Source organism: Globicephala melas, chromosome 14 (genome assembly GCF_963455315.2).
Source record: "Globicephala melas chromosome 14, mGloMel1.2, whole genome shotgun sequence".
NCBI lineage: Eukaryota > Metazoa > Chordata > Mammalia > Artiodactyla > Delphinidae > Globicephala > Globicephala melas.
In genome coordinates, this window is record NC_083327.1 from 66,137,997 (window position 1) to 66,162,404 (window position 24,408).

The window sequence follows — 24,408 nt, forward strand, 5'->3', positions numbered from 1 at the left end:
ACTGAACAGGGCTGGCTGTTAGATATCAAATTCTAAACAGGCATAGTAGAGAGACATAGTTAAATATCAAGAGCATTCAGTAGAGACCCCAGAAATTCCACATTTTAGCATTAAACCACTTCTTACAGTTAATTCAGATATGCTCTAACTGATCTCATAATTAAACTACTCTTATTAAAATTAAACTACATTTATAACTAATCTAGCTGTGCTCTAACAAAGCTTGGTTAACTGGTCACTAACCCAAATACTTACACACATCAAAGAAAGACAACAAAACGCAGACTTTCATCAGTATAACTCTCACAATACCAATTAAAAATCACCGTACTTACAGAGGCACGAAAATGTGATTCATGACCAGGAGAAACCTTAGTCAACATAAAGAGAAGCAGAAATGACAGATATGATGTAATTAGTAGTCAAAAACTTTAAAAGAGCTGTTGTATGTTCAAGTGTTTAAAGAAAAGCATAAACTCAATGAGGAGAGAGATTAAAACTATGAGAAAGAATCCAGTAAAAACTGTAAAGCTGAAAAAACACAACATTTGAAAAACATACACTAAACTAGGAGTTATCAAACTTTTCCTGTAAAGCGCCAGACTGTAAGTATTTTAGCCTTTATGGGCCATACACTCTTGGTCACAACTATTCAACTCTGCCATTGTAGCACTTAAGCAAAGTCTATAGACAATGTATAAACAAAGAAGTGTGGTTATCTTCCTGTAACGCTCTATTTACAAAAGCAGATAGCTAACTAGATTTACCCTAAGGGCCTTATTTGCCAACCCTTGCTCTAAACCATTCAATTATAATTCCCAGGACACTTTGAGGTTAAGGAATTGGAGGTGTGAAGCATGGACAGCATTCTGTGTCTGTGAGAGAATTTTTCATCGTGAGATGGTAGCTGGGCTTTATGTAGTTAAACACCTGAACTGTCCCAGACTTTGAGGATTCTTTAAAGAACATTTGATCTAGACCTCTTTTCCTAGCAAAAATGCAGGAGTTCATGACATATCACTGCGTCTGCTGCCAAAACCAGAAAAAAAATCAGATAAATTAAAAACAAAACCTCATAAATTAATATCATGAACTATTTAGATAATCTAAAATTCCAGGGAGAGACGAACCCTTCTGAGATGAATTATGTGGAAATAAACAAAGGCAAACCAAGTGAGAACAGAGGTTATTTATTCAGAGCTTGCTATAGGAAGCAAGTCACAGCTACCATCATAGCAGCTGGCAGAGACTCAAAGGCAGGCAGTGTAGTAGAAAAGGTTTATGGTGGAAAAAAGAGAAGGCTTAGGTTTGCTTCCATCGGAGGCTGTTAGCATGGGGAAGCTGGAGGTAGCTTAACTACAAGTGGGGCATTTTACATGATTGTTTCGGGGAGCATATTTGGCTTTCTCCAGTTGGCTCTGAGTTGTAAGTGAGGGCAAAAATTAGGCAAGCCCATAGTCACTGTCCAAGTCCTGACTGTTCTGATTGCTGCAGAGACTTTGATTTGCCTTTCTTGACTGTTTGCTACAGAGTGTGTGGGTCACATGTCTGCTCTCATATACGGTCTTGCCATTGTCCATTTGTGTGTTCATCACTTAGGTCAAATTATCTCCAAACATTTCACTCCTGGGGGCATTTGCAGATCCTGGATACTAGCTGAAGACTGGGGTAAGAGTGCTTGGGAAAGAGAAACCAACTATTTTTTAGCAGCTGTGCACAGATGGAGTAACACATTATAACCTGAAGGTCTGCAACCACCTGACTATGCTTCCCCATGAGATAACTGTGTGATAGGTTATCGGCTATTCTGCTATCTGGCTATTCTGTGAACAGTGTGAGAGCCTGAAGAATTAATTTGAAAATTTCTAAAAGACAGAAGAAAATCTCCCGTAGTATTGACTGGTTTAGGAAACAAAGACCTGGTAAAGAAAGAGATAGCCTTAAGCACAGTATACTGTCCTCTACCTTAGGCATCTGCCTGTTTATGATGCTGTACGGGACAGGTAGCTGAAGAGCTGGGCAAGAAATCTCTAAACTCTTGCAAATGTTCAGAGCTGAAGAGACAGAACACTATGAGGCTCACAATCCAATAATTTAGAAAATTTAGAAAGCACACCTGCAAATAAAAGTGAAACAAAAGACGACTCAGTCTTCCCAAAGCTGCAGTCCAGCCCTGACCAAGATAAATTTCTGAATGGATTGAGAGGATAAATAATTCCCTTACCTTAGTTGTCTGACAGTGTAAAAAAGAGAAAAATATGTACAGTGAGAGAAAATATGTATATGTGAAATCCTATTTTTTGACAAAATGCCTAGCATATACCACAAATATTTATAAACTTTCAATTTATAAATATACAAAAAGTAATACATATAATTAATAATCAAGAAAACAAAGAGACAATAGCAGCAAACCCAGAAATGATCCAGCTATTCATTTTATATATATAAATTACATATATTTGAGTTAAATATCAAATATTTTAAAATGTGTTTTAAGACATTTGGACTTCTAAATAAATTTGATACATTAAAAATTATACGTAAGAATATACAAATAACTAAGTAAACCTAAAGCTGGAAAGTAAAAATACTGATTAACCCTATCAAACAGTAAGGCAGAGTGCACACTCATGGAAATAAAAATCCTTGTTTTCCTATAAGAGAAGAACAAGCTATTGGAGCTAGAGATGCTACAGATGGACTCACATATAGCAGAGATTTAATATAGGATAAACCTGGCAGCATAAATGAATGGTGAAATGAAATATTGTCCAAAGACATTGACGTTAAGTGGCTTAAAATATGGGGAAACGTAAAAACTCGTTCTTTAACTAAACCTACAGACAAAGGAGTTCCAGAGAGATTAAAGGAAACATGCCAAAATAAAATTTGAAAAGTTATAGAAGTAAATGAAGAAGCCTGTATTTGTGACAAAGGAGCAAGGGTAATAGCTAAGAAATATCACACAAAATTTCAAAAGACAAACTATAAAACAAAACAAAAATGGTTAGTGTGATACATCAAAATTAACAACTTCTCTTCAATTAAGGACACCAAAATCAAAATTAACATACATGGAAGACTGTGAAAACATTATTGTTTGGTCCAAGTCAGAAAGGGAATATTTAGGATATAAAAGGAACTTCTGCAAATCATCAACAAAAATTCTGCAACCTAGATAGAAAAATGAGAAAGGACCTGAATCTGCAGAAAAGGAAGAAAATACTTGAGAAGAATTTTAAAATGAATAAAACAGAAACCAGAGATACAATAAGTAGGATCAACAAACTCAAAAGTTGTTCCTTGGAAAGAAAACTGATAATATTGAGAAAACTCTGAAAAATTAAGAAAATGTAACAGGTGGCACAATAACAATATTAGAATTTAAAAAACAATAATTACTAATACTATAGTTATTACAAATTATTAGAGGCTATGAACACTGTGGGCAAATTATTTAACACTGATATTAAATGACTTCTATGAAATAACAGAATTTCTAAAAGTCGAATCTAGAAGGAAAAAAAACCCTGAGTAGCCCTTTAACAACATACAAAAATAAATAAATGTTTTAAAATCTTCTGATACGGATCAACAGTAATCTTAGATGGTTCTATGTGCAAACTTTATTAAACCCTAAAGGAAAAAATAATTCCACTATTTTTTTTCCAGACAATAAAAGAAAGGAAATAGTCATCAGCTAATTTTGTAAGGTCAATATAACATTAGTACTAAAATCTGCTAGGTCAGTATGAGAAAAAAATTACTAGCCCCATCTTACTCATAAACAAGGATACAAAACCTAAACAAATATTTATTAACCAAACCCAGGAATATATAAAAAATATAATTTACCATCATCAAGGGGCGTTTACCCCAGGAATGTAAGATTGACTAAGTATTAGAAACAGTTAAAATAATTCACCTTATTGAAGGAAAATATCATATATTCATTTCAATAGAGGCAGAAAAATCAGTATTCCAAGAAGTACAACATAAGCTCATGGAAAAATTCTTAGCTAACTATGAACAGAAGGACATTTTCTTAAAACATTAAAAGATATTCACCAACAAATTACATCAGATATTATACAATGATAAAATGTTATAATGATTTCCTTCAAGATCAAGAACAAAGCAAAGTAGCTCACTATCACCACTATTAAGTTATTTATGGAGCATATAAATGTCTACCTAGAAAACTCTAAAGAAACTACAGCTAACATAAAATTCAGTAAGTTTATTAAGATTGCAGATATCACACTCTATGAAAATCAATTACATTTTTACAAAGAGCAACAACATAAAATATAATTTCACAGTTATGTACCATTAATAGGATTTAAACTATAAAATGATCAGGAATAAATCCAACAAAAGTTGTTACAGAACTTTCAGTAAAAGGTTTATAGCATTATACTGAAAGATTTTAAAATAACTAAATAAATGTAGAGATGGATCATAAAGATGTAAATAGGGCTATGGAATAAATGCAATTCTAATGCAAATTTCAAAAGATATTTTATGGAAATTGACAACCTGATTCTAAATTGTACGGGAAAGAGCACAACCTAAAGCAGGGGTCCCCAACCCCCAGGCTGCTCCCCATTGCTCCTCATTGCTCGCGTTACCGCCTGAACCATTCCCCTGCCCCCTCCCCTGACCGTGGAAAAACTGTCTTCCACGAAACTGGTCCCTGGTGCCAAACAGTTGGGGACCACTGACCTAAAGAATAGCATAGCCTTATTGACAATTAGAACATAAAGAAGCCCCCAAAATATGTATGCACACACACAAAGCACATGGGCACACATACACACACATTTGAACTGCAAGAAAACAAATTTAATTTACTTTCACACCATATATAAAAAATTAGAGATAGTTTAAAAATGTAAAAGGAAAAGCTGTAGAATTTTTAGGGGTCAATATAGGAAAAACTCTCATAGGTCAGGAGGAATTTCTTCACAAGCTGATTCTAAATTGTATGGGAAAGAGCACAAACTAAAGCAGAGGTCATCAACCCCCCCGCTGCGGACTGGTACCAGTCTGCGGCCTGTTAGTAACCACATTCCCTGTAGGGAATGACTTCTTTCAAGTCATTTGTCTACAACTTTTGGGTCATGATTTCCATAATCTTCTTCCGGATTTTGGGGACCTGTAGTCCTGAGATTAAGAGGTCTTATGAATCTGGTTGTTATATGTTCTTTTAGTAAAACCAACAGAGACAAGATGAATTAAATAACCATCAGTACTCTTGATCTCAATATAAACTTCAATCATGGTCTGCCATTTTTAGATCATAGAGCACATTTTGTCACTGGTAGGATTCATGTCATAGAAGTTGGTCAGGCAGTTTTTGCCCAGATTATCCTCAGTAATTAGCCTGAATTTTCTAGGTCCAGATTCATCATTCTGAAACTCAGCAAGGTTCACTTCAAAAACACTACTGTTGGGGCTTGCCTGGTGGCGCAGTGGTTGAGAGTCCACCTGCCGATGCAGGGGACACGGGGTCGTGCCCCGGTCCGGGAGGATCCCACATGCCGCGGTGCGGCTGGTCCAGTGAGCCATGGCCGCTGAGCCTGTGTGTCCGGAGCCTGTGCTCCGCAACGGGAGAGGCCACAGCAGTGAGAGGCCCGCGTACAGCAAACAAAACAAAACAAACAAACAAACAAAAAACCCACTACCCTTGAGGTAATCATATGCAATTTTGGTTCTTTGAGTCTAAAGTTTTTTCAACATTACTCACATTGAACATAGGTAATTAGTGCTTTTACATCATACCAGTATGTTTTAGAAAATGGATCAATTACTTTCTTCTTGGCTCCTTCTTTGCTGCCTTTTGTAAGATGCTTGTTCTTGCCAATGACCATGGTGCTGCTCTGAGAGACAAAGATCTATACTATTTTATTTTGCAATTTATAAAGGCAATGCAAAGTTCCTCAAACCCAATCCATAACCTCCGAAAAAGGAAACTACTTAGTTTTTTTAGAGCCCTCGTATACAATGGGTAAAGAACCATCATTCCATCCTTTCCTTGTAACTTCCAAAACAAAAATTTTAAGTGAAAAGCAATTTAGGACAGAAAGGATACTTGTTTTGAGGAAATGATAAAGATTATGGTAACATGTTGCTGTGGCCTGAATGTCTGTGTCCCCCTTGAAATTTGTATGTTGAACTCTTAGTACACAATGTGATGGTAGTAGGAGGTAAGGCCTTTATGAATTGCTGAGGTCATAAAGGAATAGCCCTTGCGAATGGGGTTAGTCCTCTTATAAAAAAGACGCCACAGAGATAGCTCACCCCTTCTGATCCGGAAGAAGGTCTTCAGCCAACCGTGCTGGGGTCCTAATCTCAGACTTCCAGCCTCTAAAACTATGACAAATAATGTATGTGGTATTTTGCTATAGCAGCCTGAAATAAGACACACGGCTTATTGATTTTAAGATTTAACGTCATTTGAAAGGTTCTGAGATGATTTTTCAATATAGATTCGTGGGTAAATATTTATTTCCACCCTCCTAATATCAAATAAAAACTAATCTGGTTCTTTACACTTAAATCATAATTGTTATATTTTTTCTAGTTTCATTAGCTTAATATGTACTTTAAGCCGCTCTTCAATTTTGCCTTCTCCAATTATTAGCATAAGGATTTTTTAAGCATGTAAGTATCCCATGAAGTGTAAGAATAATTTAAACAGTGAAATGTTATCACTTATATTAGAGTTATCATTGCCAGTCATTCTAATACAATAATTACATCTAATAAATTGGTTACAACTTGGAAAGCATCCTGCATGAATCAATATAATCTGCCAGCTTCTTAGTTGTCATAGAAACTGATTATAGCAAGGATGTTTAATGCAACACACACTTTATGCATAAATGATTAAACTGCTAAAGTTTAAAAGTGAGCCTAATCAAAACCATGTTTACCACAACTTTCATTATCACTCTATATTTTATCTAATTCATCATTTCTTTTTAAACTTGAACCAAAACAGTATATACAATATTGAAATGAATAGATACAGGATACATTTTAGAGGTAATACTTGAAACAACTAAGCAGAGTTTTCTGGGCACATATACATGATCCAGTAAAGGAAATATTTTGTCATTCAAAGGTTTCATCCATAAACCATTAGAACAAAATTATATAAGTCATTATTTTACACACAATGTACTTTATAAATTCCTTCTTTTCATGTGTTTGAATAAATAACACTGAAACATAAAAATATTATAACTCAAAGAAAGAAGCATCCTTATCTCAACACAGAATATTACTAAGCCTACTGTAAGCCTAAGATATGTTACATGAAAGAAAATCATTTATCATTCAGGAGAAAAGCTAAAATAAGTATGAGTACATTAAGAATATCCATGAAAGACAAATATATAATTTTATATATACAAATATGAATATACATACATATATATGTATATATATATATATATACATACATAGAGAGAGAGAGAGAATAGTAGTGTAACCCTGTACCCATCATTCAATTTCAATAATAAAAACTTATGACCAATTTTATTTTATCTTTATCCCCACTAGTTAACCCCATTTCACATTGTTTAAGGAGCTAAACCAAGAGATTATTTCATTCTTCCTTATATATTTTATATGTACCTCTAAAAATAAGCAATCTTTCAAAAACATGATTATAATATCATCAACTATCATAAAAAGTTCCTTATTATCATCAGCTATCCAATGAGTTTTCTGATTTCTCCAGTTGTCTCGTAACATTTCTTTTTTAATAGCCAGGGTAACAAATTACTTAAAGAGAAATGGAAAATGATTAACCCAGTTTGAACAACAAATTTATGACTTAGGTATATAGTTAATTCAACTAGCTGCAACAAATTTTAATACTGTGTTAATTTCTGTTGTCACATTAAAGTATTTTGAAGATAATTACTGTAACTTATAAAGGAATAAGCATGCATCAGATTAGAATATAACCTCTGCTGCTTTTAATCAAGAAGGTTGACTATGTGATTTTTGGGGTCATTAAAATATGTTAACAAAAAAATTACATAGAAATAATAACATATTTAGAATTTTTAAAGATTAAAATTTATAACTTAAAGAGTATAAATAAAAATGAATTTGGAGATTTATAAACCCTTTAAGAGATTAATCTTTAGGAATGCTCTGTGCAAAATAGTGAGAATGTATTAGTTAATAAAATGACAATATAATTATTCTGCCAGGTGATATACACAGCTTATCTGCATACATGTGAATGTAACTATATCATTTTTTTCCTTCAACTGGTAAGATGTATTTCACAATGCATTGTATCTGTCAAATCATTCTCTCAGCACATTTACTAACAAGTGCAGGAAGATGACTATTGAGACATCATGAGGTAATCAACAAAGAACACATGTTTGTATTCCACATTGTATTATTAACTGCTTAAGAAAAACTTGTAGGTTTTATAAGCTATAGTCTATGCAATATACTTCCAAAATAATAAGACATGAAGTCAACTACTACATTTTTTATTCAAAATTGAATGTTTAAATTCTTAATGTTGTCTTCATGAAGAAATTCTAAAATAAGAGAATCCATGCCTAAGTTATCTAACATAAGTAGAAAAAAACCCTTAAATACTGAAAAAATTAAAAATATTTAATGCACAGTGTATCCACAGGTACCATGCTAATTGCTGGTTATAAACAGAATAATGATGTATTTTATTTTCTAAAGCAATATAGTTTGAGAGTGAAAGTGGGCACTAATAATAATTATGCTGAAATAATACATGTAAAATAAGTCTGTCAAGGGCAACAAGGACTTACTGGTTACACTGCAATAATCACAACAAATTGTTCCCTACCTTCATAGAACTCATTAAAATATGATAGTTATCTTATACATAAACCATAAAATATAAATTTCCAAATTATTTAAGAGTTGAATAGTAATAATCATAATGGAACTGAGTATAATAAGAACAAAATTGTATTATCAAGCTTGCTACCCATGTCAGCAGTATTATGTGGCAATCATATTTACAATTAAAACCTTTGTCTTATTACATATCTTTTAAACTTGCTCTGCTATTACAATTTTTTCCACCAGATGGTAGCCAATAAAAGCAGGAAGCAGAGAAATTAACAGAGTTAAAAGAAATAAAAGTAAACTGAAACAAAACTCAAATAAAAAAATTAATTATAGCTAGAGATATACTTATGCATGTAAAAATTCTATATATCAAGTAAGTACAAACAACCATTTTTAAACTTCTTTTTTGAAACAAATATTGTTTTGATATTGATTTTATGCAAATTCTTTAGGGTTAACTTGGATTTCTAGGCCACTGTGACTGTTAAATAATAATATACAGGAAAATGCTAAATTTGAGCACTGGGATCAATGTTCATTTTTGCACAGATCATTCACAAACATATGAAAACAGACTTATCTTAAATATTCCTCAAGTCATTGCTTATTTAAAAGAAGCATTGTGATGTTCTAAAATATAATTTTTAGAATATGCTTTTTGTGACAGTTCTTTTAAAAAAATCCATCCTTCTTATCTTGCAAAAATCAGATACATGGAATTATTTCCTCTGTGTGGAGTCCTCTCTTCTAGCCTTGTTAGTCGTTTGTACATGAAGTATTCATTATTTGCAAAAACCAATTATCATCCCTGTCTGGATACATTAAGATTTTTTCTACAAGTCTGTTCCTCTCTATCACATTTTAAGCAACAGTTTATATGAATTATTCATAGTTCCCATATTGTAGGAAAGTTTTTTTTTATTAAATTTGATCATAATAATAGTTATTACCCCAGTCATGGCAGTTTTATGAGTCTTCTTCAATGCCATTACCTGGAAAGATTTCAATCAAGAAATATAAAGGATGCAAATCAATTTCCATAATGAAATTAAACTGTACCATCTACTCCTTCATTTCAGCAATAGAGATGATTGACAGCTTCTTCCTGATAGCTTGAGCAGATAAGATTCAGATACAGAAGCAGAGAATGGCAGATTATTTGCTCTTAAGAATTTCAGTGGCTTTTTCTTCATTGTTGCTATTTGGTGCTTGCTAATCTCACTGAAACATAATATTTAACTCAGAATTTGTATACAAATTTATTTTCAAGCATAGTATTTTTCTTGCCTAAAAGTAGTTGATTTTTCTCTAGTAGTTGTGATTATAGCGGAATAAACACAGTAGCAAGTGCTATGATACTGTTTTCCTCCTAATGACAGTGCAACCTCATTTTGTATAACAAAAATGCTATGTTATTGGGAGGAAAGAATGATGAGTTTTCTTCTGGGTGTCAAATTTTTAATAAAAATATCAGATTTTTATGGTAATAATTTTCTTCTAAGAAATATGTATCAGATTCTGCTCTCAAACAATGAAGGGAGGTATTCAGTTAAGTCGAACTGTAAGATTGCAGATAGACTAAGAAATTTTCACAATGAGAGGTTACAATGTCTGTGAGCAGAATTGCTGTGAATACATGCTGTATGTCCCCCGGGTTAGAAGAGAGGATCTGTAGACCTATGACCACACTCAGTTCTTCCTCAAACCACTGAGTGACTGAGCAGGTGACTGGAGTAGCAACCATTGAATTCCACTCCTCCCTAAAGGTATCCCAGGCTTTGAACATAATATGATATAGCAACATTGATCTTTTACAAGAATGACTCTTCAACATTGTTTAAGGCAGTGGCACCAAACAGAGATCTTACAGCTTGATCCTTTATTGTTCTCTTCAACACATATCCACAGTTAGTAACATTGGCTTAATATTTAAAATATCTTCAGCTTAACGTCTTTACTTTTTTAATAACTTGTAGTTTCACAAATACTTCTGTGTTTGGGGGTAGTATTAAAATATAATTAGAAACAAATTATTTTTAGTGAAGTAAGACAGAAAATTTAAAGTTCACTTGGCAGCAGTAATAGTCACCAGGTTTCATCATGCTAGCCCTACTTATCTTTCATGCGTTAACTTAAACTTTACTTCTTCTAGCCTTCAATGACTCTCAAATCTGGTATAGGAACCTCTTCTCTCTGTTTGTCTATATCTTAGTACTTGTCACCATGAACAGTTCCTGTTTAATTGTTTATGTCTATATCATACTATAAATACTTTCTAGCCAGAAATATTGGATATATATCCCATGTCTAGAACAATGACTAGTCAGTGCTTGCTTATTGATTTGAATGAATGGATTGATGGATGTACAGTTACAAGGTAAGCAGCTTTCATAACTGATATGTGTATTCCAGAAAGATCTCCTTTAATCAATAAGCAGTTGTTCCTCTCCTGCTGTATAACAGACGACAATGTTCGTTTTTGTAACTTATAGTGGGTTTCTATGCTGTTCATCCTCTAGTTGAATTAATACCAGTAAGAGTTAGTATCATTCATGAAGCCATAAAATTAATTTGAATTTAATTTTTAAATCATGTTTATAAGATAAAAGTACATTTTAAAAACCAAAGGCTTATACAACATATGCACAAATTTTAGATATTAAATTATTTTAATACAAAATTTCCATACACTTAGAACTAGCTAAAAGTACTCTTAACAGCAAAATTAAATAACTAAGTATCCTGCAAAGTTGTTGAATGAGGGTCACAAAATTAGACTTGATATGCGTAAAGAATAAAGAAAAAAAGTATCAAAATAATTTATGCCATTTTATTACTCATAAAGTAGAGCCATCAGACAGGTGGCTGAGTTGAGAGATGATTGAGCTATAAGCAGATTTTTCCCATTAAAACTGAAAGCAAAAGAAGGAGAGGCAGTAGAGGAGGAAGAGGAGGAGGAAGAGGAGAAAAGAAGAACAGTACAGGGCTTCCCTGGTGGCGCAGTGGTTGAGAGTCCGCCTGCCAATGCAGGGGATACGGGTTCGAGCCCTGGTCTGGGAAGATCCCACGTGCCGTGGAGCAACTAGGCCTGTGAGCCACAACTACTGAGCCTGCGCTCTGCAACAAGAGAGGCCGCGACAGTGAGAGGTCTGTGCACCACAATGAAGAGTGGCCCCCGCTTGCCACAACTAGAGAAAGCCCTCGCACAGAAACGAAGACCCAATACAGCCAAAAATAAATAAATAAATTAAGAAGAACAGTACATGTTACTACAAAGCTACAGTAATTATGGGAGTGTGGTACTGATATAAGAGTAGACATATAGATCAATGAAAAAGATTTTACAGTTTATTAAAAAAAAACCCTGACATTCATGGTCAATTAAATATTGACAAAGGTGCCAAGATAATTCAATGGGGAAAAATAATATTTTCAACAAATGGTGCTCAGACAACACAATATCCACATGCAAAGACCTCACATCTTGTACCTCATACCATACACAAAAATTAGCTTAATGAGACCTAAATGTAAGCGCTAAAACTAGAAAATTCTCAGAAGAAAACAAAAGAGTAAATCTCAATGGCCTTGGATTAGGCAATGGCTAATATTATATGTGAAACCAAAACCACAAGTGACAAAAGGGAAAAAAAGAGATAAATTGGACTTCATCAAATTTTAAAACTTCTATAAACACAATAAAGTGAAAAAACACCCCAATAGTTGAAAGAAGATATTTTCCAATGATATATATAATAAGGGACTTGCTTCCAGCATAAAGAACTTTTACAATTCAACAATAATCAGACAAATAAACTAATTTAAAATGAGCAATAGATTTGGATAGAGATTTCTTGAAAGAAGATATACTAACAGCCAATAAGCACAAGATGCTCAGCATCATTAGACATTAGAGAAGCGTAAATCAAAGACCACAATGAGATACCATTTCACACTCACTAGAATGGTTATAATAAAATAAAGATGAGCAATAACAAGTGTTGGTGAAGATGTGGAGAAAGTGGAGAAATTGGAGTCCTCATAAATTGCTGCTGAGTATATAAAATGGTTCAGCTCCTTTGGAAAACAGCTTAGGAGTTCCTCAAAAAGTTAAACATAGAGTTACCATACAACCAGCAATGCTATTCCAAGAGAATAGAAAACATATGCCCATATAAAAATATGTAAATATTCACAGTAGCATTCTACATAATACCATAAGTGTGGAAGGAAACAAGTCAAATATCCATCAACTGATGAGTAAAGAAAATATACCCATAACATTGAATAATACTCAGCAATAATAAGGAATGAAGTACTTATACATGCTACAGTATGGATGAACCTGATATCATTACATTAATTGAAAGAAACCAGTCAGAAATGAACATATATTGTATGATTCTACTTATAGGAAAAGTCCAAAAAAAAAAATTAGAGCAAATGGAACAACAACAAAAAACAGCAAGCAATATGATTTTAATCCAACCATATAAATAATCACTTGAAATGTGAATGATACAAAGATATCACTTAAAAGATTAGGATTGTGAGACCAAACTATACGTTCTCTAAAAGAAACTCACTTTAAATACAAAGACATAGATAGGTTATTTTTAATTATAAGAATTTTTAAATTTAAACTAAAATTTTAGAAACATTTATTAAACTACGTTTATAGAAAATGATGTAATGTCAATGTCTTAATGGAGTCAATAAAATAAAATACACAGCCTGGGTCACATTTCTTCCTTTTTTCAACTTTTTATATTTTAGTCAAACCACAGGGGATAACAGTAAACAGCACTGTGGAAAGCCTGATTTGAGATTCTACATTTTAATAACTCTTTATGTCAGTTTGTTGTTGTTGGATTTTTTTTCTTTATTTATCTTGCTTTCTTCTTTCCTCAATATCAGGGGACTCCAACTGCTTCAGTTTCTGCAAAGTGCATTCTAAAGCCTCCTTTCCCTTGTAGCAACAAAGACAGAGTACTCAAAATACACTGTGAGAATATTTTAAATTAATATCCTGAATGTCATTATAAGCAGTTTATTCTAAATCAAATTGAGTGGCTTCTGTATAAAGAAATCATTAACAGCCAACACTATTACTACACACAGTAGATAGAAAATTTACTTACCTTTTTATGTTTGCTATAATATTTGTCAGAGAAAGACAAGTATCAACATGATATCGCTTGTATGTGGAATCTAAAAAATGGTACAAATGATCTTATTTACAAAACAAAAATAGAGTCTCATATGTAGATAACAAACTTACAGTTACCAAGGGGGGAATGGAGGGGAGGGATAAATTGGGAGATTGGGATTGACATATATACGCTATTATATATAAAATAGGTAACTAATAAGAACCTACTGTACAGCACAGGGAACACTACTCAATACTCTGTAATGACCTATATGGGAAAAGAATCTAAAAAAGAGTAGATATATGTGTATGTATAACTGATTCACTTTGCTGTACAGCAAAAACTAACACAACATTGTAAATCAAGTATACTCAATAAAAATTAATTTAAAAACTAAAATAAAATCTGGCATTGAAGAAATCTGACAGCAAAGTAAAAATAAGTCACTGTATCTTCCCTTTACCTGACTTCCATGTGGAGATGTTTCTAGATGAAAAATAAAATGGACTACAAATAAGCAGCAGCTATTTTCTCAGCCAATTCAGTTTTGAAATTCTCTGATAGGTGATGTGCCCTTTGTGTTTGTTCATCTTGAAAATTCGTCTTAGTTTATATATTTCACTTTCTCAGATATAAAAAGAACCTCTGATGGTCCATGCAATTTCTGCTGCTCGATTGAATGATTAGCCAGCACTGGAGGAACAGCTTGTGTCTGGCTGCTTTGCTGAAAATGCTTTTCCTTTTCATATGGAAAAAAATCGGTTAAAACAATTCAACCTTATCCAAATATATTATTATTCAAGAGTCTTTGCAGTTGACTTTATTTTTAATATTTATAGACTAATGGATGACAATATGACTAACAAATACATTTGTAGTGCAATTTTCTAAAGATTTACTCAACTGAAACACTTGTTTTGAAAGAAAGTAAGGTTTATAAAGAATCCCTAAATCTTTTGTGAATTCTATTAGGCATGAAATAATGTTATCATTTATTCAGTGAAGTCTGACTATAGACAGATGAGAATCTGCTAACAAAAGGAAAAGTAAATGTGTAAAAATTTCCCTAGGAAGCTTCTGAAAACGTAAATATTTTCCTAGCAGAATGTCTATAAAGTACGAAGCAGTTTGAGCACAGTCACAACCAAATGAAATCCCTCAGATATCTAGTTTACTTCTGACCTGGATCTATTAATAAAGAAACTATAAATATTCTTCAGATTTGCCAGAACAGGTTGGCTGAACAGCTGGTTTTCACAGTTGTGTTTTTTTCCCTATTTTGTTTGCTTGTTTATCCTTCCATATATACTGACACGGCAGTGCAAGTGAAATTCATTTGCACAAAGTAGAATTTTTTTTCTTTTAAAAAACCAAAGAATCACTATGTGCTAATTAATATTAAATGCAAGTATTACTGAATTGTACGCTATTTTGAAGGCAAATGTTATAAAGGTGTGGTGTTTGTGTCTGCAAGTATGTGTATGGGTGTGTACGTGCATGTTAACACCACATTTATCCGTTCTGGCAAGTAGCTTAAGCTTGTAGAAATATAAAATTTCTCTCTATGATCACTAGGAGTACTCATATTAAAGACGGTAGAATCTGCTATTTACTCCCCCTGGTCAATCATAAACTTAATCCATTGTTATTATGAAACTACTGACAAAACTAACCCTGTTTATTACTACATATAGTTAAGGGATATAAATAGACAACCACTAGAAAATATAAATTTTAATCTAATCTACTTTTAATTTAAAAATGTTAAAACTTTTTTGACAAGTACTGATATTGTTTAACTAAAATTTACTGAGCTATGTTCTTTAGCAAATACAGGAATGAGAATATCTAAATTACTTTGAAAGGACGATGGAAAGTCAGTGGAATTGACAAATGATTCTTGCTGACCGTACATATTACAAAATAAATTAAAATAAATATAAACATAACTTTGTGTTGGAATGGAGAACCTGTATGGAGAAGGTAAATAGTGCCCCTCTAGACTTTCTTTTGAGAGAAAAGCAGTCCACTAATGAGAAGGGGAGTATCTTAGTATTTTGGCATTCATCAAGAAAAGTGATTTCCAATATGGGAATTCTAGAAGAAGTCTCTGACTCATCTAGTCAGGAAAATATTCAGAAATGAAATATTGGATTTTTGACCTTTATTAATATGCAATACCCCAGATGTGAATAACATGTAGTTAATTAGCAGCACTTAGCTTATATTATCATTGTATTTCCATGAATATCCCCAACAGGTATAAGGGAAGTATTTTTACATTATAGCAACACAATATTTTTGTGGAAATTACTCATTTCAATTAGCTCACATATTTATTATGAACTAAGGGTCTTAGAGCCTAATCTGTACTTGTTCTTAAATATGATTTCAAAATAAGCCACCATAATGCAAAAAATAAATAAATAAATCCCATACTTTTGCACGGTTTGAGGCTATAGGTCTAATATTCTGGGTTGTGCAGTTTCTTTATACCATAATTAAACACAGAGAATGGCATTTACTAGATTTTTGGAGTCAGAGCATGGGTATATATTGTATATTTTTGAGATAAAATTTTTAGAAATGCAATATAGGTACGGGCTGAAATGGATGGATGTGGGCTTTGTATATGCGGATATGAAGCAATGGCAGGAAGAATTGTGATAGTCTGAGCAGACTGGGATTTTAGTTATGCATGCCCTCTCTTGAGAGTAAAACAAAAATACTTTAGTGTCAATCAGTGTATCTCCTCATTACATGGGATTTCAAAATGCTAACAGGACAGGCCAATATGTGATAATAACATGACGATGCGCTAAGTTTTACTCTGGCCAAAGCATACTTAAAAAACTAGATTTAAGAAATTAAATCAAGGTAAAGGGTATAATATTAACATAATACATGAAAAGATGCTGTCTGTTTTCTCTGGTTTGAATCACATAGACAGTATTATCAAGTCTTATGTCTCAAAACAAAATCTGCAAATTCTAATACTCTAAAACAGTGTTTTCTTTCTTTAATCCCAGAAAGAGTATTATAAACAGTACAAAGCTAATTTCAAAAAATGAATTAAACACGATATTTGTATTTAAAAAACAATATGTATAAATAAAGTAACATTTTGTTATCAATGTATTCATTTGCATATTTTATAATATTTTGCAATATTTAAAATATTTGAATATGAAAAATTATGGTTTGGCATTAAAACTTATGGTTTTATCAGATTTTGGAAGAATTATATTAAATGAATTTTTGATCAATGTTTCAATATTTGAGATAATTCATGTATAAAAAGTTGAAGTTATTATAGTTCCAGCTCTGTGATTAGTATTACATTTTAGAAAAGAGTTTCAACAGAATGATATCTAGGGAATTTCCTGGCAGTCCAGTAGTTAGGACTCCGTGTTCTCCCTGCTGAGGGCCCAGGTTCAATCCCTGGTTAGAGAACTAAGATCCTGCAAGCTGCAAGGTGTGCCAAAAAAAAGAAAAAAGAAACGAATGATACCTCATAAGTGGAGTATTAAACAAATCACCAATAAAAATGTGTTGAATATTCCTTTCCACATAGATAAAAGTTCCCTGGAGTATTCTAAAATATCAAGAACAATATGTAGAATTGAAGAGATGAAAACACATATCAGGACTGAGCAAACATCTTATTATTCAAGGATAAATTAATATTTTTAAAATAATAAGAACACGGCCTTGGTGACGGTAGGAAAAATGTGGCTTCAGAAAAAGTACTACAGACACATTTAGGAAGTATTTGTTCTAATTCACAACAGAATTCAAGAAAGCATGAAATCTATAAAACCAATGGTGGAAGACTAGAACACTATAATAAAGCCATTCAAACAAAGATAAAAAGAGAGCTAATGAGAAGTGGTAGGCAAAAATAGGGATGTTTCAAGACTCAAGCAATGAAAATAAAGAAAGGAAAACAATGAGATTCTTCAAGTCATATTAGATTCAAAAATATATAATCATCATTTTAAAAAATACCATTATTATATAAAAGGCCAAAATCAGGAAGGCCTTCAGATTACAAAGACAAGGTCAAAAACGTGAAGAAACTTATTCAAATGTAGGAGAGGTAATATGAATTCGAATTATGAATTATTGGTATTTCTGATGAATAAAATAAATTCACAGAGAATAATAATAGTAACATAAGTAATCATTTTCTGCATTAACTAAATTCCTAATCTTGCATATTTATAAACATCAATTCAGGGAAGATTCATGGTTACACACAAATCTGTTGACCTTAGATTTATTCATAATAATAAATGCCAGGAAAAAAAGAAAAAAGGTACATATCTCTGAGAGGAAGTTTCAGAGGTTCAAGAATTTATGCTATTTTTTATTTATGACAAGGCAATAAAATATATGATATGCAAGAGTCAGAATCCTTGAAAAAAGATTATTAAAACAAATGACACCAACAAAAAATTAACTCATTTTAAAAAGTCAGAATTGAAGAAGTTGTACATTGCAGATGATGTAATTTAATAAAATAATACTCTCGGGCAAAAAGTAAAACACCTCAAGTCTGACTGTCCTCAAACATCTATCAAGCTCAAAATAAGTATAAAACAGTATACATGAAATGAATAAAACACCTACATTATAGAGTAAACTAGGACATATTAACCAGTTAATCATATTAATCCAAGAAATACTTTTGAAGATCTGTTAGAAAATTCCCAGAGGGCACCATATTAATAGCAAAACCCAGTATATTCATTTTTTAGGGATGACATAACAAAGTAGCACACACTGGGTGGCTTAAAACAAGAGAAATTTATTGTCTCATGGTTCTGGAGGCTAAGCGTCTAAAATCAAGGTGTTGGCAGGATCATACTCCCCCTAAAACTGTAGGGGAGAGGAATGCTTCCTTGCTTCTTCGTAGCTTCTGGTGGTCTCCCCACTGTCTTTGGCATCCCTTGGCTTGCAACTTGCACAACTCCAATCTCCACATTCATTATCACATGGCATTCTCCATATGTATCTCTGGGTCTTCAGATGTTCATCTTCTTATACGGATACCAGTCATATTGGGTTAGCAGCCCACCCTATACCAGTATGACCTCATCTTAACTTAAGTAATTATATGTTCAACGACCCTATTTCTAGATAAGATTGCACTCTGATGTAGTAGGAGTTAGGGCTTCAACATATCTTTTTGGGAGGTGGACACAATTCTACCCAGAACAATTTAGGTTGGCCAAAAACACATTTCTTCACACAGAAAGAAAGGGAGAGGAGGGAATGAAGTTCATAGACCCCGTTTTGATTTCCTACTCTTTACCTCATTGGTGAGGGAGGTTTTCCCATCCTACAGTTATGAGGATGGCCAAGCACATGACACCCAACCCTAGACAGATGAGATCAACAATATTTTAGTCGCACACACTCACAACCAAGGGGTGGAACACACCACACAATGTAGGGCCACATAAGGATTGCACATGGGAACAGAGTGAACAAGAGAAATTATGGGAAGCAGGCTTTGTAGTAACAAGAGGATGAGGTGACCCCTGGTTACCAAAGGAAGACATGTTGGCTTGTTTGAATAATTCCATGGACTGGCAAGGAACTGAAGCCTGCCACTCAGAGATAAGCAGGCACTATGCCCAGTCCCAATAATAAGGAAACATTTAGCCAGAAGATCTTACACATGGGAGCAAAGTACGTGGAGTGACCTGCAATTAGACCATTTGATTTTATCAGATAACAAGACAGCACTTAATACTGAAACTTAATTTCAGGCCTCATAGCAAACTGACATGTGACGTCTTGACTTCAATTTAAACCTTAGTAATAACTGAGACTTTTAGGGAGCAGGAGAATTGCCTTCTTAGGAAGTGAATTAGGCACTTAACCAGGAGGAAGGAGGCAACATGGTGAGATGGTCATCAAAAACATGAACTTTAGAGATGTAGCCCTTTATAGACAATAAAGGCAATTGAGGGAACTGTGTGATATTGGGGTAGGGAATGCAAGTCACCAGAGGGCATGAATTATATTAATAAATACCTGTGGCAATAGTGACACCAGCAGGGGGGTCAACTTGCTATTTTGTAACTTAAATAAGAGTTCTTTGAGGAGCCCATTTAATTGCTTCTCAATTAAACCAGCTGCCTGAGACTGGAGACACAAACTTTCCATTGAATGCTTTCTGCAAGATCCCAGCATCTTGTTTTCTGAGAAATGAAATGATTACCTTGGTTACTATCAGTAACATCTGGAAATCCTCCAAAGGGTAGGAGAAGTGTCATGGTAAGGCCTTGTATTGTGCCCTTGGTATATGCAGAAACATGTGTTATCTTGATTTATATTTTGGGTATTTTCGAGGAAAAAGATTCACAGAGTTCTTTTGCCCAAGTGTGCAAATCTTAGGCAATGGCCAATAGTGAGTTAAAATGTGAAGATAAATCCATTTTTTGGCAAAATGATTCACTGCTAAGATTGCTGCCTAAAGTTTGAGCAATTGTGCTGACTCTGGATCTTGTCCTTTATCAGGACATCTAGTTAAGGGATGGAAAGCATCAACATTCTACTAAGCTCCACCATGTATAATGGCGTCAATGCCATTGGTAAAGTCCACAAACTAAACTCCTTTCGCTACTACTCAGTTCATCTCAAGAGGCTCTCCAAGTAGCCAGGAAACCTAGTAGAGAGTTGACCTCCTCCAGTACTACAATATCTGGCAAGGGACTAAGCACAGGGGAGGTCACCTCCTTCTGCAGGTGAGATATGCCAGAGGATCCAGGTTTGACTCCATCCTATAGCAAGGAAGCCTCAGTGGCTGTGTTGAGCTTGTGGGGTGCTGCTTCCATGACCTAAAGCATAATTGGCAGCTGAATGCAGAAGGCCACAGACTGAAAACCTGTGAAAGCTTCTATTTCCAGGAGATCCCAGTACATGTTTAACAATTACAGCTCTAATGGCATACAGGGTGGGGCTGAGGAGGGCAGTTTCTTGCATTAGAAACCTAAGAACATTGTACAGCCATCATGGGTGGTCTAGAGATTTCAGAAAGTGTGAGAGGAGATTGGTAAAACCTCTACAATGAAGGAGTCTCAGGAGCACTAATGGGAGTGTCTTTTGTATGGCAATTTAGGAAGATTCTAGAGTCTTGGGCGGAGGATGATCCACTCAAGATGGGCTGATTTGCAAGTAAGAACATTGATGGGATTAAGTAAAATTTGTAAACACGGAATATGTCATCTCAGAGTCAAAAAAGGCCTAAAAGAAGTTGAAAGCAAGTCAATAGCTGTTTCTTGACAATGTCAGGGATGGAAGGAAATTTTGTTCACCAAATAATATTCAGTAATTTATCCAAGGTGGTACGATCTTGCACTGTTTGTGGGGCAATGGTCCATCCACTTTTTTATAAGGTCTTTTGTAAGTATCCGTATGCCCTTAATAAGTATGTCAAATGAAACTCTTTGGATGAAGATATCAATATAATGTCATATTTGTGCTCCTGGAGAGTGTTGAATGCAGTTAGGATGTTGCCTGCAAAGATTGTGTATGATGAAAGAAGTGTTGAGTTACTCCAACAAGTAGCCAGGTAAAGGTGTATTGTGCCTCTAAAGGTAAAGATGAACATAGGCTGAGAGCCTGTTGAAACAGGCATTGAACAGAGAATATTAGGTGAATCTATAATAGAAAATATTTACTGAATGCTAATTGGATGAAGTCAGTAAATTCAAATGTTTTGGATATGGGGGTCATAATGGGTGGGACCACAGCAAGGCTGCAGTAATTCACTGTGAAAAAATTTCTTCTTTCCAGGCTTAAGAGCTGGACATATGGGACTGTTAAGAAAAGCAGTGAAGTAGTGGGGCTATTAACCCCTTCACTAATTAGGTTTTATATAATATCTTTCAATCCTCGAAGGCCCTATTTTAATTTATATTGGACTGTATTAACTATTTTAACAGAGGGCAGCAGGCCAGGGGTGGGAAGGCACTTCAAAGAGTCCCATTTTGTAAGACAATTGGTAGGTGCCAAAAGACTTAATTTTACTTTGTTACTCAATGTGTCAGAGCATTCATGCCCACTTTGAGAATGTCCTAAAATTAAGGCAATGGGTTTTATGACCATGGCAGGGTAATACTTCTGCTGGTTAAGGTAAGGCATATATATTTGTCTTCCATTTTATATTCAGTAACCACCCCCCCAAGATTATTGTGGGTACCTTGTTTAAATTTAGTGAAATCAACAGATATAACTGTAATTTGAGTTCTACTCTTGATTAAGACCATGAAGGTTAGACAGTTAGTGCATTTCAGTAGACATTAAAGTTAATTTAGAACCTATACTGTAGCGGTCCAAAAGCCAATCAATACCTTTTTATCTTTGTGTATAAGTTATTTTAGCAAATTTTGGCTTTCCAATTGGGTTAAATTGTGGAGGCTTTTTTCAGTTTGTTTGTTTTCTCTTCTTGAATACAGTTCTCTTTCTTACTTTCATTCTTTTTTCTTCTTCTTTTTGCTCACTGAATATACTTGGGTGAGGAAGGGTTGTATCATTCTAATATTCATAAATTTGTTGCTCCAGACAGCCTCAAATATGTATCCTCGGAGTAAAGGACCTCCCCTATGGCAATGGTTGCTTTATGGTGTTTGAAAACCCCAAACTTAAGTCAGGTTTGAATTAACCCTTTGACTGTGCCATAGTGGTACCATGATTCTTCATTTGTTTGTTTCCTATAACCCTGAGGATTAGGTTCTTTATTTCAACAGAGGAAAAGACAGGCCCAGTGGAAGAACTCAGGGTCCACAACCCTGAGATTGGCAAATTGTTGATGGAAGAGTTTTGAAGTCTCCAACTATAACAGTGGTTTTGATTCATCAGATTTTGATTCATGTATTTTGTTAGGTATATAGACATTTAGGATTGCTGCCTCTTGTCAAAAATTCAACCCCAGCATCATTAGGTAACATCCCTCTTTATCCCTGGTTATAGTCCTTGTTCTAAACTCTGCTTGGTATGATATCAATATAGCCACACTAGATTTAACTGGTGAGTGTTTGCATGCATTTCTTTTTCCATCCTTTTGCTTTTAACATTTCTGTATCTTTATATTTTGAGAGGCTTTTCTGTTGACTGCATACACCTAAGTATGAATTTCATATTACAGTTGGCATTCTTTGTCTTTTAATTAGTGTCTTTAGACCATGTACATGTAAAATAATCTTATATGGTTAGATTAAAATCTACTATCTTGCTAGTTGTTTTCTAATATTTTCCATAATTTTCTTCCTTTTTTCTTGTTTTATTCCTATCTTTGTACTCATTGTGTATTTTTTATTGATTTTTCCATAACTGGACTATTATTCATACCTATTTAAAAAATTATAGTGACTCTCCTAAGATTTTCAATTTACAGTTTTCATTAATCAATTTATTGTCTAGTAATAGTATCTTACTTTGCACATAGCACAAAAATTAAAAGTTAGAATTTTCAAAATACAATCATAAAAATATATACTTAGGGGCTTCCCTGGTGGCGCAGTGGTTGAGAATCTGCCTGCCAATGCAGGGGACACAGGTTCGAGCCCTGGTCTGGGAGAATCCCGCATGCCGCGGAGCAACTGGGCCCGTGAGCCACAACTGCTGAGCCTGCGCGTCTGGAGCCTGTGCTCCGCAGCAAGAGAGGCCGCGATAGTGAGAGGCCCGCGCACCGCGATGAAGAGTGGCCCCTGCTCGCCGCAACCAGAGAAAGCTCTCGCACAGAAACGAAGACCCACCACAGTCAAAAATAAATAAATAAATTATTTAAAAAAACCCAAAACAACACCAAAAAACCAAAATGGTTCTTTAAAAAACAATAAGTAGGATGCTTAGTTAAATCTGAATTGCAATAAAAAATTAATAATTTAAAAAAATATATATATATATATACTTAGAAAACTCATGCTATATGATTTCAAGTCATGGATAACAGCTACAGTAATCAAGAGAATATGACACTGACAAGAAGGTGTACAATGAAACAGTAGAGTCTAAAGAGTAGAAACACATATGTACGTGATGTCTCCAAATATAACTGTGGATTTGTCTGTATGTCTATTAATAAAAATGGAATACAACAGGAATAATAGTGAAACCATTAAACAAATTGAAATAGAAGTTGAAAATTCATTTGTACAAACTTTAGTACTATAAATTTCATAGGCAGTTGTTGACAAGTACTCAAAGAAGAGAAAACAAATATTTTCAAACTATGGAAATACAGAAAAACTTCATAGACATGCCTGTATATGGGACAATCAAAGTACCATCACAGTATAAGAAGTATAAGAATCTCACTTACGAAAATAAATGTAAAATAAATCAGCAACATGTAATGATATGATCA

General features: G+C 33.9%; 1 pseudogene; it reads right to left on the reverse strand.

The window, feature by feature from the left end:
* Nucleotides 1–5,062: 5,062 nt before the first annotated feature.
* Nucleotides 5,063–5,876, reverse strand: LOC115851541 (small ribosomal subunit protein eS1-like; annotated as a pseudogene).
* Nucleotides 5,877–24,408: the final 18,532 nt, after the last annotated feature.